The following is a 13,989-nucleotide window of genomic DNA, read 5'->3' as shown; positions in this document are numbered from 1 at the left end:
TTCCTTGAAGGCCATCAGACAACAAATTTTTTATTTTATTAAACAAGCTCATCCGGATTCAGTTCCTCAGGTCCATGATATCCAAGCAGTGGCTACCTCAGTTAATTATTTTCATCATATGAACTTCGATGATCTTAAAAAGTATACGGGTTGGAAATCCCCGACAGTAAGTATTTAAACGCCACTATTTAAAGTCTCTAGAGGCCCTTAAATATTCTGCAGTGGCTGCAGGGAACATTGTCTCCCCTGATACAGCCTAATTATGTATTTTGTAATTTTGTATATTATTAATTATCATTGATTTTGCTATTAGCCCTCTTACGCCAATTGGACGTATTATACGTTGAGATATATTGTCTGTCGGGTGCCGATTGGACGTATCATACGTCGACATAGAAAATATTTCGATTTATGGTGAATTTATATAAAAAAAAAAACATTTTCCTTACGTCAGCGCAGTAACTCTTCCAAAAAAATCAAAATTTTTTCGTGCGATTGTCGTAATGTTTGCACCATTTTAAATTAGCCGTAACAAAGTTTTATATATGAAAATATGTACACTTTCATGTAGAATACAAAAAAAAATTATTGAAGGTTGTAGCTTTTCTCATTTTCGAAATATTTGCATATAAATCATGATAAATAGAAAAAAACCACGTTCGGTCAACTTTGACTCTACCGAAATAGTTGAAAAACGCAATTGTAAGCTAAAACTCTTACAGTCTAGTAATATTCAGTCATTTATCTTCATTTTGAAACAAATTCGAAGTCTCTAGCACAATATTTAGATTTATGGTAAATTTAAAAAAAAAAAAATCCTTCCCTTCGCGCACGGATTCTCCGCCGCAAATCTCTGAAATGCGTACGTCCCATTCTCGGAATATTTGCTCAGTTTCATATTAGGCATTTCATAGAGTTTTATATATGAAAATGTGCGCAATTTTATGTAGAATACAACAAAATTAATTGAAGATTGTAGCTTTTCTCATTTTTGAAATATTAGCATATAAATATATATATAAAAATTTGACATTCGATCAACTTTAACTCATCCGGAATGGTCGAAAACTACAATTGTAAGCTAAAACTCTTACAGTATAGTAATATTCAATCATTCATCTTCATTTTGAAACAAATTGGAAGTCTCTAGAACAATATTTAGATTTACTTCTGAGACCAGTAATCCGGCCTCATACGGTCTCCTGGTTTTTAAATGACGTACTCAAGTTAGCTTCAGATACTGATAATGAATCATGCTCATATATAACACTTCTCAGGAAAACATTATTTTTAATGAGCCTGGCCTCAGATGCCAAAATATCTGAACTGTCAGCTCTCTCTAGAGAACCAAATCATGTTGATTTCCTCCCGTCAGGAGAAGTTCTGCTTTCTCCGGATGAAATTCTTGGCAAAGAATGATGACCCACAGAACAGATGGTCTCCGTGGAAGATTGTCCCTCTTCCACAGGACCCATCATTATGTCCTGTTATTACATTAAAGTCTTATCTTGACAGAACTTCTCATAGGTCTTCAGGTCCTCTTTTTATTAGAGAGAATGGTGGAACCATTTCCTTGAAGGCCATCAGACAACAAATTTTTTATTTTATTAAACAAGTTCATCCGGATCCAGTTCCTCAGGTCCATGATATCCAAGCAGTGGCTACCTCAGTTAATTATTTTCATCATATGAACTTCGATGATCTTAAAAAGTATACGGGTTGGAATCCCCGACAGTAAGTATTTAAACGCCACTATTTAAAGTCTCTAGAGGCCCTTAAATATTCTGCAGTGGCTGCAGGGAACATTGTCTCACCTGATACAGCCTAATTATGTATTTTGTAATTTTGTATATTATTAATTATCATTGATTTTGCTATTAGCCCTCTTACGCCAATTGGACGTATTATACATTGAGATAAATTGTCTGTCGGGTGCCGATTGGACGTATCGTACGTCGACATAGAAAATATTTCTATTTATGGTGAATTTATGAAAAAAAAAAACATTTTCCTTACGCCAGCGCAGTAACTCTTCCAAAAAAATAAAAAAATTTTCGTGCGATTGTCGTAATGTTTGCACCATTTTAAATTAGCCGTAACAAAGTTTTATATATGAAAATGTGTACACTTTCATGTAGAATACAAAAAAATTATTGAAGGTTGTAGCTTTTCTTATTTTCGAAATATTTGCATATAAATCATGATAAATAGAAAAAAACCACGTTCGGTCAACTTTGACTCTACCGAAATAGTCGAAAAACGCAATTGTAAGCTAAAACTCTTACAGTCTAGTAATATTCAGTCATTTATCTTCATTTTGAAACAAATTCGAAGTCTCTAGCACAATATTTAGATTTATGGTGAATTTAAAAAAAAAAAAATCCTTCCCTTCGCGCACGGATTCTCCGCCGCAAATCTCTGAAATGCGTACGTCCCATTCTCGGAATATTTGCTCAGTTTCATATTAGGCGTTTCATAGAGTTTTATATATGAAAATGTGTGCAATTTTATGTAGAATACAACAAAATTAATTGAAGGTTGTAGCTTTTCTCATTTTTGAAATATTTGCATATAAATAAATATATATATAAAAATTGGACATTCGAAAACTACAATTGTAAGCTAAAACTCTTACAGTATAGTAATATTCAATCATTTATCTTCATTTTGAAACAAATTGAAAGTCTAGAACAATATTTAGATTTACGTCTGAGGCCAGTAATCCGGCCTCATACGGTCTCCTGGTTTTTAAATGACGTACTCAAGTTAGCTTCAGATACTGATAATGAATCATGCTCATATATAACACTTCTCAGGAAAACATTATTTTTAATGAGCCTGGCCTCAGATGCCAAAATATCTGAACTGTCAGCTCTCTCTAGAGAACCAAATCATGTTGATTTCCTCCCGTCAGGAGAAGTTCTGCTTTCTCCGGATCTGAAATTCCTGGCAAAGAATGATGACCCATAGAACAGATGGTCTCTGTGGAAGATTGTCCCTCTTCCAAAGGACCCATCATTATGTCCAGCTATTACATTAAAGTCTTATCTTGACAGAACTTCTCATAGGTCTTCAGGTCCTCTTTTTATTAGAGAGAATGGTGGAACCATTTCCTTGAAGGCCATCAGACAACAAATTTTTTATTTTATTAAACAAGCTCATCTGGATCCAGTTCCTCAGGTCCATGATATCCAAGCAGTGGCTACCTCAGTTAATTATTTTCATCATATGAACTTCGATGATCTTAAAAAGTATACGGGTTGGAAATCCCCGACAGTAAGTATTTAAACGCCACTATTTAAAGTCTCTAGAGGCCCTTAAATATTCTGCAGTGGCTGCAGGGAACATTGTCTCCCCTGATACAGCCTAATTATGTATTTTGTAATTTTGTATATTATTAATCATTGATTTTGCTATTAGCCCTCTTACGCCAATTGGACGTATTATACGTTGAGATAAATTGTCTGTCGGGTGCCGATTGGACGTATCGTACGTCGACATAGAAAATATTTCGATTTATGGTGAATTTATGAAAAAAAAAAAAAATTTCCTTACGCCAGCGCAGTAACTCTTCCGAAAAAATAAAAAAAATTTTTGTGCGATTGTCGTAACGTTTGCACCATTTTAAATTAGCCGTTACATAAAGTTTTATATATGAAAATGTGTACACTTTCATGTAGAATACAAAAAAAAATTATTGAAGGTTGTAGCTTTTCTCATTTTCGAAATATTTGCATATAAATCATGATAAATAGAAAAAACCACGTTCGGTCAACTTTGACCCTACCGAAATAGTCGAAAAACGCAATTGTAAGCTAAAACTCTTACAGTCTAGTAATATTCAGTCATTTATCTTCATTTTGAAACAAATTCGAAGTCTCTAGCACAATATTTAGATTTATGGTAAATTAAAAAAAAAAAAAAAATCCTTCCCTTCGCGCACGGATTCTCTGCCGCAAATCTCCAAAATGCGTACGTTCCATTCTCGGAATATTTGCTCAGTTTCATATTAGGTGTTTCATAGAGTTTTATATATGAAAATGTGCGCAATTTTATGTAGAATACAACAAAATTAATTGAAGGTTGTAGCTTTTCTCATTTTTGAAATATTTGCATATAAATAAATATATATATAAAAATTTGACATTCGATCAACTTTAACTCATCCGAAATGGTCGAAAACTACAATTGTAAGCTAAAACTCTTACAGTATAGTAATATTCAATCATTTATCTTCATTTTGAAACAAATTGGAAGTCTCTAGAACAATATTTAGATTTACGGTGAATTTTTAAATTAACTCGTTAGCTTTAACCGTTTTGCTCACAGAGCGATTTGAATACAATTCTACATATATGAAATTTTGTTTTTGCGCTATCATATATCGCATTATTTATATATGATGATATTTTTTTTCATTTCTGATGGTTGCATACTAAACTTCTGGCAATGACAAAAAAAGGAGCCAAAAATGAACTCTTAATCTTGAAAACTAAGCGCAGTGTGATTTTTTGAAAAAAATATTTTTTCTAATTCCGTGCTCACTCACCGGCATACGGGAGACAATTTTTATTATACCCCTTTGGCGTAAGAGGGCTAATTACCTTTTGGTACTCCCTCTCACCTACCTGCCTCGCTTGTATTCCCTGCCTTTTTGCCTTTTTGTTACGGATTGGATTGCTTATCAACCCACTCCTGTACTTGTACATAGTTCATTATTTCATGTGTTATTATATTCATTACCTGTCCTTATTTTTCCTGGTGATGGTATGAATTTGGTCATATTGTTACTATTTCACTGGGGGACGCAGATCGATCCCAGAAAAGGGATTTTGACAAAGGAAAAATCTATTTCTGGGTGAAGACCTGTGTTGCCCAGTGAACCCATCCCTCTCTTTTCCTTTCCCCACCCTTTAGCTGGCCCAAGCTTGGGTGCGTATTTCAGGAATGAGGGTTCTTGGCAAAGGTAGTGGTGACGAGGGGAAGGTAGCCGTTGTAACGACACCTCTCTAGCAGGGGATTTTGAGAGAGGAGACCCCTAATTGGCAAAGTATCTGTGATAGTGGCTTCCACTCGCCACTGATGCTATACCGACACCCTATGAGGGTGATCGATCCAGAGGTAGTAACTCTGGCATTCCATATGGCTTTTTTCTCTGGTATATTTAGCATCTATTTATACCTAGAAATGAGTGCTATAGGTACATTTCACTGGGCGACACAGGTCTTCACCCAGAAACAGATTTTTCCTTTGTCAAAATCCCTTTATTACGTCTGGATGTACTCATTCAAATGCATCATGAAGACCTTGAGTTTTAGTGTTATATCATAAAGTACGTTAGTTTACCTTTGCATACCAATTTTACTACTATGTAGAAAATTAAAGATGATAATTCCATTAATACATTTGTTTCTTTTAGCAACTAAAAAATAATCATCAGAGGAATGTAGTGGCCTTGAAGTTCATTTTCAAAAACTTTTTAGTAAGTTCTTACTACAATGTTTACAAATTTGCTGTTTACTGCAGCCTAAACATTGATGATTCTATATATAACCAGCTCTTGGAAATGATTAGTATGGCTCATTCACAGGATCCAAAAGCTTTTTTCATTATTTGTGGAGAACGGAATGCAAAGCAGTGTGTGGCTAAATTCAAATTCCACAGATAAGCATGGCCGGTCTGCTAAAGTTCTGTGTATCATCTGATTTTGTTCACCTAATTTAGGGACCCATACATATTTCTTGTAATAGGTTAGACCTCACATTCAAAGATTTTCCAGCTATTGTCAAGTCTAAGGTCTGCAAACATATAGGCACATCTGATTATTGCACAAATGAAATGGCAATAACTGCCAATCAGTATATTCCTAATGCCACCATTGGAAAAGCAGTCTGACTGAAATCTAGAACAAGTTGGGTATTATTAAAGCTTGTCAAGCACTTAATATTTCAAAAGCCGTATTAGATCCTGATCCTACGAAGAGGTTAAATGAAATGCTGATGGCTATTTTTAATGTCCCTAAAAAGGTCATCACATTCAGGACAAATGACCAGCCATAATTTGATGATAGTATACATGTAGATGAGCTTACCATGACAAACAAACCAAATTCAACACAAAAATGAGAGTTTTTGTCCAGTTTCGTGCTGCGAATAGAATTTATCATACAGTTGAGAGAAATTACAATAATTCCTTGATGAGGAAACTTGAAGGAATTAAGTCTCATCTGTGGTGGACCAAGCTGGCATCATCTATCTTTGGGTCAAGTTCGTCTTCAGTTCCACTACTACCAACAGATGATGGTAGATTGGTTACAGTGATACTTATCCCCTGAACCTTTTCTTACAAAATCACAAATCTTTAAAGTAGTAATTTGTATTCATCCTAACTATACAAACCCGAGGTCCTTTACATTCTGAAATACTTACAGCAAAGCTGGAAACAGCTACTAAACTTTCAAACTCGGTGGTTAGGAAGTTAACTACCATATGGTTGGTGGGAATCCTGTCCACCCAGGACGTAAACAATTCCAATATGCCTTTCGGCCCAGGTACCAATTGAGGGGAGGCATGAGGTGGGCATGAAATGTAATGTAAAGGATCTCAGGTTTGAATATTTAGGATAAATACAAATTACTTTAAAAATCTGTGATTTGTTCCTACACAAAATATAAACCATCGGTCCTTTACATTAGGCAGATTCAATCGTTGGCGGGAGGAATCTGAGAGAGTCTCTGACCTGATTGGAGTTCATCACACCTGGAATCATCTTTCTGGTCAATGGGCTCACTATCCAAATAGCATCTTTCCTTTTCATCTTCCTCACTACCTTCCACAATATGCCATCAACTTTTAAGTACAGGTAATGTGATATATAATATATATATATATATATATATATATATATATATATATATATATATATATATATATATATATATATATATATATATATATATATATATATATATATATATATATATATATATATATACATATATACAATATATATATACATATATACAATATATATATATATATAATATATATATATATATATATATATATATATATATATATATATATATATATATATATATATATATATATATATATATATATATATATATATACAATATATATAATATATATATATATATATATATATATATATATATATATATATATATATATATATGTTTATGTACTATATGTCTATGAATATATATATATATATATATATATATATATATGTGTGTGTATATATATATATATATATATATATATATATATATATATATATATATATATATATATATATATATATATATGACTGGTAAAAAATGTTCTGTTACAACAGAATTCCATCTAATAAAAGGAGCCCATAAAAACACCAAAATATAGAGAGAAAAGTACTATATCTCAAGAGACTGCTGTCTCTCTCTTCAGGATATAAATGAGAAAGGTTTACAGAAAAGGTGGTATTTATACCAAAAGATCCTTCCACAGGTAAGCCAATTTATGTCACCCCCGCTGATAATCTTCCTTTAATCTTCTTCAGCGTTGGTTGAATGAAAACTTCGTCGATCACATCTGAAATCCACGCTCCTTTTGAGATGTTCATTACCTGCCTCTCAAATGATGGAATCGGCCTTCCTTAATAAAAGAGAGGCAGGTAATGAACATCTCAAAAGGAGCATGGATTTCAGATGTGATCGACGAAGTTTCCATTCAACCAACGCTGAAGAAGATTAAAGGAAGATTATCAGCGGGGGTGACATGAATTGGCTTACCTGTGGAAGGCTCTCTTAGTATAAATACCACCTTTTCTGTAAACCTTTCTCATTTATATACCTGAAGAGAGAGACAGCAGTCTCTGAAATATAGTACTTTTCTCTCTATATTTTGGTGTTTTTATGGGCTCCTTTTATTAGTATATATATATATATTAATAGTTATATATATATATATATATATATATCTATATATATATATATATATATATATACACATATATATTATTGAGTTTTGCTTGTTAGGTTTTCTAAATTAAAAATGATGTTATTATGATATAACAAAGTTTCATGTATACTTACCTGGCAGGTATATATATAGCTATATTCTCTGTTCGCACTGGCAGAATTTCAAAACTCGCGGCAACCGCTAGATCACTGGTAGTTCAGGTGATCGCCACCCCGCTCCCGTGGCGCTGGTGCTCGGAATCATTCCCATTTTCGTCAGATTTTTCTCTCTGAACCCTGTCTCCTGAGGGGAGGTGGGTGGGAATTTAATTATATATACCTGCCAGGTAAGTATACATGAAACTTTGTTATATCATAATAACATCATTTTCATGTATGACACTTACCTGGCAGGTATATATATAGCTGATTGACACATTTGGAGGTGGGTCAAAGACAGCAACATTGTAAGAGTTTTAAAAAAAATTTAAAATACTCTTAGATTCCCCTTACCTGCTAAGGTAGCTGACTTCAGCATTCCTGCCTCTTAGCCTGCTAAGCCTTAGTAGCTTCCAACTAGGACGTGACCTATTAGTTGATGAAGCTAAATACAAGGGTCTGACAACTGGACGGGACCAATTTGTTGACAGGAAACCCTAGCCCTCTCTTACCACGGGCATTCATGCTAGGATAAGTTAGACCACCTGAACCACACACGATGTCGCAAGAGGCGGTCTCTTTAGAAAAGGGATCTTGTAACCTTCTTTGGCCACCTTGACTACCCAAGGATCTGCTCCCTTTTCTTGCCAAATCTCCCAAAACTTCTGGAGTCTGGCACCTACTGATGTCTGAAGGACTTGCTGTTCATTGTTTAGTACTGGGTTTCGAACCCCTCTTGGACGGAGCTCTTCTTGCTCTGAAGGCCGGACGAGAAAAGGACTTGCCTCGAAAGGGCTGACTAGCTTGCCTTGATTCCTTAGGGGTCTTCTTAACTACCTTGTTGGGTAAAAATTTCCTTACCGAGGAAGTTAACAGATCCTGCGTCGCCTTCTGAGTTAGGGAAAGCGAAATATCCTTGATAATATCCGCAGGAAACAATTGCTCCGAAAGTGGGGAAAAAAGCAATTCGGATTTCTGGGCGTTAGAAAACGCCCTTAGCAGCAAAAGAGCATAGGAGTGACCTTTTCTTTAAAACTCCTGCGGTGAAAAGAGATGCCAATTCATTCGCTCCATCCCTTAAGGCTTTGTCCATGCAGGACATAATACTGCTTGGGAGTTGAGAAGCCGTTGCTTCATTATCTTCCACTGTTCGTCCCAGAGCTCCCAAGGACCAATCCAGAAAATTAAAAACCACGAAGGTCCGGAAAATCCCTTTCAAGAGATGATCTAATTCTGATGGAGACCACCACACTTTGGCCGAATTCAAGGCATGTCTGCGGGAACTGTCCACAATGTTGGAAAAATCCCCCTGGGAGGAGGCAGGCACTCCCAGGCCGAGATTTTCCCCTGTCGCATACCAAATTCCGGACTTCGATGCCAATTTGGCAGGAGGGAAAGAGAACACAGTCTTGCCCGCTTCCCTCTTTTCCTTCAACCACGTATCAATTCTTTGAAGAGCCTTCTTAGCCGTAATCGAAAACTTCATCTTCAAAAACGAGGACTTCTTCGGAGTTTTATTCTTGGAGAATTGAGAAAGGGGTGATGTCGGAGCTGCAGGCTGAAAATCCCCTCCAAAAAGTGAAAGAAGGCAATTCGTCAATTTCTTATAATCTGAAGAAGGTGCTTCACCTTCTTTTTCTTCCTCAGATTCTAAGTCTTCTATTTCCTCTTCTGCCGAAGACACATCCTGTAAACCCAGGTCTTGCTGCAGAAAATCTTCTCCAACCTCGCGTGAAGAAACCTGCTCCTGCCGCCTGCGTCCTTCTGAGCTCCGAGGTTGCGTCCTGCGTCCTGTTCCGGAAGCTTGCGTCCTGCGTCCTGCTCCGAAAACTTGCGTCCTGCTTCCTGTTCTCGTAACTTGCGTCCTGCGCCCTGCTCCCGTAACTTGCGTCCTACCCGAGACTCCGAAGCCTGACGAGAAGGAGGCCAACCATCATGCGTCCTCTTAGACGACTTGACTGGGAGAGATGCGTCCTTACGCCTTGTAGGAGGAAGTTCCGATGTTCCCCACGATATAACCAAATCGGCTAACCTTCCTTGCATCTCTTCAAGGAAGTTCCTAGTCTCTGCTTCCTGGCGTGAAGTCTGAGCAAGCGGAGAACAAAGACGAGACGGATCATCAACACGAGAAACTCGATCTTGAGTTCTACGATAAGGGGAAGATATCGGAGAGACTGCTCCGTATTCAGAAGGAGAGCTCCTATCCCGAGAACCGTCGTACACATGAGGTCTTGCGTCTTGTCTTGACTTAAAGGATCTCCTCCTTTTAATCGGAACCACCTCTTCCTCATCACTAGAAGAGAAAATCTCGGGACTACTCCACCGTTCTTGCGGGTAACGCTCATCTTGAGAAGACGTAGGTCTATGCGTCCTCTTCAGAGGACGCGAAACTTCCGCATAACGTCCATACCTGCCTGACGCAGCACTATCTGTCGAGGAAAGACACTTCCCAGTGTCGCCTTTTCTATGGCGCACTGCTGCAGCCTGGGACGCAACAGGACTGCCTGAAGGGACGACTGATCGTAAGGGAACCCCTCTCGCCTCCCTTCAACTGTCGACATGCCTTCTCCCTTGGGTCTGGGAGCTTGGCAGAGGTCTAGGTCTAGGAGCACGAGTGAGACGATCAGCCGCCCCCTCCACTACACTGACACTTTCAATCGTACCCACTTTGTCTGTAAGACGCTGAATCTGATCGCCCATTGACGCAAGGGCGGCAAACACTTTCACAATATTAGTATCCTCAGAAACAGCAGCGGGCGCAGGAGAGACCTGAGGAAAGATTAACAACTTCTACTTGGGAAGAAGGGGAGAAATAACAGAATTATTCAAGGCCTTACTAGAAGAACCTGACCTCTCACTCCGAGACACCGATCTTCTTACTCTATCCTTTTCAAGTCTCTCAACATATTTGGTGAAAGTCTTCCATTCTTTCTCATTTAAACTTTCACACTCATTACATCTATTGTCCCAAGTACACAAAACCTCTCTACACTTCTTACATACTGTGTGAGGGTCTACCGAAGCTTTCGGTAGTCTCACCTTACACCCTTCTTTCATACACACTCGAAATACTATACCAGAATCAGACATTATAATAACTTCCAATCGCGATTGCCAATCCAACTTTCCAATACGATACCCAATAAACCATCCAAGTACAGCGAAAGTCAGCTAACGAGTTTCGAATTCTAGCAGGGAACCAACAACGATGTTGCCGGTTCAGTGGCAGAAAAAAATCTGACGAAAATGGGAATGATTCCGAGCACCAGCGCCACGGGAGCGGGGTGGCGATCACCTGAACTACCAGTGATCTAGCGGTTGCCGCGAGTTTTGAAAATTCTGCCAGTGCGAACAGAGAATATAGCTATATATATACCTGCCAGGTAAGTGTCCATACATGAAAATATAGTTTTCATTCTTCATGGGTCTCAAATCAATCCAATTTACTGTACATTGATTGTTCTTTATAGGAAAATTTGTTTCACTACTTGGATGAGTCAGCATTCAAACAGCCTTCTGGAATGGATTACGTCTGAGTACTAAGGTACCATCATATGATACTAGAAAGATAAAAAAAATATGAAACAACCTGAAAAGACACATTACATTAGAATTCTAGTATGTACTCCAAACTTGGAATACCTTCACCAAAAACAGTAAAAATTATGAAATGCTGGACTGAAATAAAGCAAGCACTGCAAAACAGTTAAATTCTTCAAATGTCCATAATTACCTAAAGTTAGCCAAAACTTATAGCTAGCAATGTCAGATTATGATGACAATTGATCAACACTAAGTAAATGTCGTACTTACTTGCCCATCACTTACAAAGAGCATGAAAGTGAGAAAGGGCCGGAATAAAAGTTGACTAGATGAGGATAATGAGGATATATAAATAGAACCCCTGGTATTCACAGGGGGATAACGACTACAGCCACCGGCGAACAGCTAAAACCTGTGAAAACTTGGCATACGGCTCTAAAATGCTTATAACCGGCTATTTAAATAGTTCAAATAACAAAGAACCCCTCTACAAATGTTTATAACTGCATATTTTGATTGTTCAGACACCAAATGTATACCTTAAACTATCATCCTACTTAGAATATACCCTAAATTATTAACCAAAATAGTTCATTATCGTTCAAAAGTCATATTATAACATTACCCTTACAAATATATGGCTTAGAATTAAGTGCGAAAAATATTCACGTTCCCCTACTTTCAAGTAGTATATCCATTTTCTCTCATACAGTATTGATACAGTCCCATTTTCTTTTTACCTACTTGGGGAAACACTGGGAAGTTAACTACTATGTACTGTACCTTAATATTCAACATGCATTGGAAAAAAAAATTTATTGATAGTCTGCTGTGTTTACGTACATTAACACATACTAACATTTGAAAATTAATAATTTTTTTATAAACAATAATGTAGTTACAAAAATAACATGAAAATACAGTAATTAGTGACTATTTCTTGACAAAAAAAAACTGAAAAATTACCAAATTTTTCTAGATTAATTTGGAGATAAGTTCCACAAAAAAATCCATGAATAGGTGAAGCCGCGGATCCTGACGATTGCATAGGCGGGGGTCGACTATACCGAGTGAACTGGGAAACTGCTGTTAACAACAAAGGTTTACAAAAAAGGAAGGATAACTGAAGGTCCAGATGATGATGTGCTATACAAAAGACTATTGAACTTGGGGATCACTTAAGACAACTGTAGACATACACAGTATGGCAACTGATTTAACCTCATAATGCTGAACACAAAAGTACACAATACTACTAGCCTGAAGACAGTTAAAAGCCAAAACGAACTGCCGACGGAGACCGACTCTAAAGTTCCGGTCTCTAGTAGGAGCGAGAAACACGTCCGTGGACTAAGGACGCTTCACGTTCTTGACCATCAACTGCAACCTTGCAGAGAGAAGAATCCTTATCCTTGGAAGGTGCATGAGACACCTTCGCAGCAGATACCTTCGACTTCTTAATCCTCACCTTATCATCCTTCCGACGGACTGTAACAGGAACAGGGGATAATAGGCTAGCACTACTGTTACCACACCCATGTACATGTAAGGAAAGTTGGCGATGCCATCCTTCCTCGTACCTCACTTCCAACCTCACAAACGAATACTACGTGTAAGGAAGAAACACAGCCGTGTTGAGAAGCCTCTCGCTCGCAGAAGATGACACCACAAAGTTTTTAACTCTCCAACGTCTGACTCAAAGGCGAGGGGAGAAGGAGGTGAAGAAACAGGTGGAGGAGTGGAGGGGAAGAATCACTCCGTTTACACACTTCTTCCCGAAAGAGCAGAATACCTCTCCCGAAAAACAGAGTCCAACCTCTCAAATACAGCTTGAAATAACGCCTCCGATGGCTCAGCGACAGAAAGCAATGACGTCATAGTAGAATGGGATGACGTCACAACAACAGGAGGAAGAGATGCCACCACAGCTGACGTCATAGGCTGAGAGGATGCTGGGGGGGTGACGTCATGACATCTCTAAAGGCAGTGTTGGTCGATGGCCTTACTGGTGGAGCGATAATAGGCGACCCAGTAAGCATCGACGTTGACACTGGCATCCCGCTAGGAGGCACCACACGAGATCCAAAATAATGTAGTCCTAGAGGAGGCAGGATTGCCATTGGGGTTGTGAGGGGGAGTGGTGTGTGCCTTCAAGAAATGAGGCAGCAGGCCATCCAAGGAGGGAGGGGACCCCGTAGGCCTAGCGACTCCCAAACAACCACCATCTTGCTTCATTCCAAAATTAAAGAAACAGGACATTAGATCCTGTGGGAGAGGGGGCTACATTAAACATAATATCATCCTGTGCAACTCCTGATACTTCCAAC

At 37.8% G+C, this 13,989-nt stretch overlaps 1 protein-coding gene across 13 annotated transcripts in view; it reads right to left on the bottom strand.

Moving 5' to 3' along the window:
- The window catches only part of LOC135196233 (uncharacterized), a 152,654-nt gene that overhangs the window by 78,801 nt on the left and 59,864 nt on the right, over positions 1–13,989 (bottom strand). The window lies entirely within an intron of this gene.

The sequence above is a fragment of the Macrobrachium nipponense genome, chromosome 17 (genome assembly GCF_015104395.2).
Source record: "Macrobrachium nipponense isolate FS-2020 chromosome 17, ASM1510439v2, whole genome shotgun sequence".
In the NCBI taxonomy this organism is placed as follows: domain Eukaryota; kingdom Metazoa; phylum Arthropoda; class Malacostraca; order Decapoda; family Palaemonidae; genus Macrobrachium; species Macrobrachium nipponense.
Note: the sequence above shows the minus strand (reverse complement) of the source record. Positions and strands in the feature narration are given on the sequence as shown.